Below are 6,000 nucleotides of genomic sequence, written 5' to 3'. Positions count from 1 at the left end.
ACCTAAGTACCATGTTCAGTCATAGCCTCACCTCAGGCTTTGTGCCCACTGAATGGTCACCACGACGGTTATCCCACTCCACAAAGAGGGAGCCACGACGGACCCCAGGAACTGCCACCCCATTAGCCTGACAAGCCTGGTCAAACAAAATGGAACTCATAAACAAAGACATTGGTAATCTCCAAACTCTGGAGCCTAACCAGTTCAGATTTGTAAAAGGCAGATCATGTCTCCTAAACCTGATTGACTTTTTGAAGCAGTCACCAAAGCCATAGATGAGGGTAAGGTGGTTCACACAGCTTATCTAGATTTTGCCAAGGCTTTTGACACCATCCCCCACTCTGGAATTATAGATAAGCTCACTAAACTAGGTATAAATCCCTATGTCACAAGATGGGTTGCCAACTGGCTCACGGACAGAACCCACACTGTAGAAGTAGCAGACTCCAAATCCAACTTCAGACCAGTGACAAGTGGAGTACCACAGGGTTCAGTCCTGGGTCCTCTCCTGTTTGGTATCTACTTCTCTGAAGTACAGGCTAACACAGAATGTCTTTGGCTAACAAAGTTTGCAGATGACTGCAAACTAGGAGCCATAATCGAAACTCCTAACGATGCGGACAAACTACAAAAGGGCCTCACTGAGACAGATGCCTGGTGTCAAAGCCATGGCCTGAAGCTCAATGCCAAAAAGTGTATTGTCATCCCCTTTGGTAAAAACTCTGTACCCATGAACTACCACATAGCTGGTAGACTACTTAATGCCAAAAATTGTGATGAGACCTTGGGACACATGTGGATAGTAGCCTCTCCTTTGATAATCACATTGCCACAGTGGTCAGGAAATCCTTCTACGTGGCTCACCTCATCACAAAAGGTTTTTCATCCAGAAAATAGAGGTCATTGTTCCCCTCTACTCATCATTCATTAGACCCATTATAGAGTACAATGCCCCTTTTGGTATGTACCTCACAAGACATCTACAACAACTGGAAAGGCCACAGAAATACCTCACAAAGAGGATTACTGGCCTCAAACAGATGCCCTACACAGACCGTCTCAAAAAACTCCAGCTTTACTCCGTCGCATATTGCCTACTCAGAGGCGATCTCTGCCTAACATACAAAGCTATGTCAAACCCAGAGCTGTTGGACATGCTCCACTTAAAGAAATCCCAATCCCTCTGAGCTACATGCTCTAGGGACCTAAACCTTGTCACCACAATAAACAGAACATGCTGGAGGGATAGATTCCTGTCCCAGAGACTTCCCATACTCTGGAATAGACTACCTATCTATGTCAAACAGAGCTCTTCATTAGCACTCTTCAAGAAAAATCTTGATGATTAGATGGGAGATAGGAAATTCACCCCTGGGATCACTTCTGTGGCTCTGCTCGACAGGGGCACAGGAAAATAATTTTCTTGGGTGGCGAAAGCCAGGGTACATTTTTGGCTAGGCTTATATAGGCCCTAGGGCCAATAGCCTAGTACCTACCTATGAATCTATGTATAGTCCATAATACCAAACCACATGTGGTGCAAATCAAACTCTTGAGCCTTTTTGAATGCTACAGATTCTACTATACTTTACCAATGAAATGCCTTTAGGAAAAACAGTGCCAATATCCATAACTGAGGGCTGACAAAATATTTTCTCACATGTCCTGTTCACCATTTTACTCCACGTTGTTTTTGAACATGTCAGCTCCAGGAAGTAATCCAAACCTTCACTCCTCAAGAAGAAATGCAGGATTTTTTTTCTGGTGCCCTGAATAAATTGCCTATAGTCCTAATAAATACCACTTTGGGTCTCCCCTAAAAACAAACAAACAAAAAAAAAAAAAGCAAAAAACACGTATTTCTAACCAAAGCCTTTTGTATACCATCTCCAAGAATACTACATGACTATGATTTATGTTATTTTCCAAATCTACAGGAAAAAGCATTTTGTGAACTTCACAAGAAGAAGTTGTATTAACTGCACACAGAATCAGCATCAGAAACAGATCAATCAAACAAAAGGTTTCATTACTTTATTTTATAGCAACAAGTTGTAGAAACACAAAAACATATAGTTGTAATCAATAGTACTGAAAACCACTAATGTTATTGTGAAGACCAGGCTTATAGTGATGAGGTTTTAAACCCACTACTGCCAACCAGTGTGCCACAAGGGTATGTGCAAGACAGGGATCTACAGTCATTAGATCCACTTCACTGCCCTGGATAGGTCTGATAGTTACTAGAGGGATGGTGTCTTAAATTACACCACTGGTAACCAACTAGTTAAAGTATATAATACTGCACAGAAATCTGAATCAATAACCATTTCACCAAATGTAACCGACACCAAGACCAAGAGTATAAAATGAATATACACTGCTGTCCTGGTATACACTTCAAACATCTACACCAGTCAAGGATTACACACTCACCACTGATAGAGCTGTCTTTAGCCTAGCAAAACAGGTGCTTTTCTCTGCACCAATTCTGTGAACACAGTAATTTCCAGTGTTCCTTGCTCACAGTAAATGCCTGTAAAACAATTTTTCACAAATACACACCTGCGCGCGTGCACACACACACACACACACACACACACACACACACACACACACACACACACATTTCCCAGAAGAAGTTCATAACATTATTCAGTTCCACAGAGCTTTTACAACTTTTTATCCTGGCAAGGTATTACAATCAATACCATAGATATGGTTAGAGACAAAGCATATCAGTTATCTGCCACTCTTTACTTAGCCAAATATAAAATAAGAAAATTATATTTCACTGGTAGCATGCTCAAGCAATCTGGTTAATTAGAGGTGGATACCACATCTTGTCATCCTACAGTACATAAATAAATAAATAATATATACTAACCACAAGATATTAAAATTGAATGAATAAAATTTTATGTAAACAAAAATGAAGTAAAGATAGTGCTGATACACACATTGAAATACTCAGATGTATATAATGCACAAGAAATAAAAAATAGTCATACAAGCCTACCTCGCTATGGCCAAGGCCTTTGATACCATTCCTCATTCGGGAATTATTGATAAACTCACCAAACTAGGCATCAACCCCTATATCACTAGGTGGGTTGCAAATTGGCTCAGAGACAGAACACACATTGTGAAAGTAGCGGACTCCAAGTCAGACTGCTGACCAGTCACAAGTGGAGTCCCACAGGGATCAGTCCTGGGTCCTCTCCTGTTCCGCATCTACTTCTCAGAAGTCCAGACCAATGCAAAGGGACTCTGGCTGACCAAGTTTGCAGACAATTGCAAGCTGGGAGCCATTATTAACTCCCCAAGTGATGCAGATATCCTACAGAAAGCCTTCACTGAGATGAATGACTGGTTTCAAAATCATGGCCTTAAGTGTAATGCTAAAAAATGCATCATCATCACCTTTGGTAAAAACTCAATTCCCACTAATTACCATATCAATGGGATCCCACTGAAAAGTGAAGGCATTATAAGAGATCTGGGGATGCAGGTTGACAGCAACCTCTCCGTCGACCACCACATTGCCACTGTGGTCAGAAAGTCCTTCAATGTGGCACATCTCATTACCAATTGTTTTGCATCCAGGAAAAAAAAAGGTCATCATCTCTCTCTGCTCTTCCCTCATTAGACCAATCATTGAGTATAATGCCCATTTGGCATGTACCTCACTAGACACCTGCAACAGCTGGAGATGCCACAGAACTACCTCATGAAGATCCTAGGCATTAAACACATGTCCTACATGGAGAGACTCAAAAGACTCCAGCTATTCTCTGTCTCATATTGTCTACTTAGAGGCGATCTCTGCTTGACTTACAAAGCCATGTCTGACCCAGCTCTGATAGAAATGCTTCATCTAAAGAAATCCTAATCTCTCCACACCACACACTCCAGAGACCTCAACCTCATTACCACAATCAACAGAACATGCTGGTGGGACAGGTTCCTCACCCAGAGACTGCCCATGCTCTGTAATAGACTTCCCATACATGCTCCTGGGCCATTAGCCTAGTACACACCTATGAACCTATGAACAAGACATAATATAAAAAAACATAACTAGGCTAGATAAATAACTTTGATATCTCTGACAGGATAATGTACGCCTACTGCTCTAAATTTCTAAAGTATGCACTGAAAATGTTGACAGCAGCATGTATAGACATATTTGCCTCAGTCATCCAAGTAAGACTGACTGACTTTATACAAGTTTCAATTCAACAGGTATTTCTACCTACAGACCTCCCCTCATGCAATGGAGAGTTTCTTATTTGAATACTGTTGACTGTCTCCTTTGAAGAGTCTTGCACTGCATTTTATGGCATTTTTCTTTCTGACTCCAACATGCAATCAAGTCCTTCCTGAGAAACTGCAAACAATTACACCTTACATTTTGATTATAAATTCCATGCATTTCTCTTTTGGTTTTCATCTCTTTTTTATTCATTGAGGAAGTTGACAAGGGTGCCTTCACTTTCCCAATGCCAGAAACACACATATTGCAGATTTCATAGACCTCAAATATTGGTATACAAACATGCTAACTGTCTGAAATAATATGGAAGAATGCATCAAATTTTAAAATGATGTTTTCTACCTTGGCATCATGGCTATAAGCTTGCATATTATTATTTTTTTATGCAGTGTCACAATTTAGGTAGTTTATATTAATGAATCTAGTACATTGTAATTGTCCCATTACAGTATCACTGCATGTAACATGCCTAAGTTTACATATTTTGGAAGCCGTTTTTATGCAGCTTGAAAAGTAACTCCCTCCTTTTTGCAGACATTATATAACTGAATATTCAGAATATATAATAACCATAACATTTAGTTTTTCATCTGACTTATTCTTCCTCATTATTCACTTATTGCTGCTGAACTGTACATCCAGTGCAGGCTGACATAGCATTGACAAATTCCAAGTTTTGTATATTATTATTATTATTACTTACCAGTCTCTGTTCAACGACATCCATCATCAGCATCCTAGGTATGAAATCCATAATCTGTTCTGCATTGCATTAGTGCTACCTAAAATACCAAGAACTCCAGCAGACTGTTGTCTGCTTAATCTGGCAGCTGTAGCCTCATAACTTCTGCATATGTTAAGGTTATAACTGATCCTTACATCATAAAATTGTCTTGATATCTCAGTCATGTGATAACTGCCATTTTTCAAACCTGGGACAACATGTTTTTGCAACCCCAAAATGGGAATCAGGGTTTCCTAGAAAACCTGCCTACTGAGAATGCTATAAGCATTTTTATTGTTTATGACACATGATTGTTTCATAGTATGCAAAAATATGGGGCAAGATGACTATAAACAACCAAAATTGTGAAGCAATATTTTAATAGATGCGACCAGTGCTATGAGGAGGACTTTTGTTTAGATCCTCAACTTTGAGCTGAGCGAGGTACCAGACCAGGAAATTGCACAGGGTACTAGATAGCCTATCTATTATTCTGAGGTATGATTTCTCATGAGAAATGTCATAGCGCTGGAAAATCTAACTATTCAAAATGGCTTCAGGAATTGTTCTTCTGTTCTTCTTCTTGCAGGTTACCTAGGGATGATCTATGTCTGGTCTATGTGCTACCTTTTTAAAAGCCTATGGAATGCATGTTGGGGGTGTTAACACTAGATTGGGGAACGTACCACATAAATTAATTATCAGCAATACAAAAACTGACAGATAAATTGCACAATATATTCAAAAATAATGGAATAAACTCCCACTTAGTATTAGGAGTTCATCATTAACATGGGCTATAGCAATCAATCTTTTTGAAGGACAATAGGTCATAAGCTTGACCATGAAACTTATGAATCAAAGCTTTTCTGTATAAACAATTTCCTCCATGCTTTAGTGATTATCTGTCGGTGTGGCAGAGATTCCACTGCTTTTTCCTTTGCCCTGCCCCAGAGATCAGTTGTTGAATGCCATTTTTTCCTGACTTTCTTTTGTTACC

The sequence above is a fragment of the Protopterus annectens genome, chromosome 1.part0 (genome assembly GCF_019279795.1).
Source record: "Protopterus annectens isolate FY-2018-M chromosome 1.part0, PAN1.0, whole genome shotgun sequence".
NCBI lineage: Eukaryota > Metazoa > Chordata > Ceratodontiformes > Protopteridae > Protopterus > Protopterus annectens.
Note: the sequence above shows the minus strand (reverse complement) of the source record.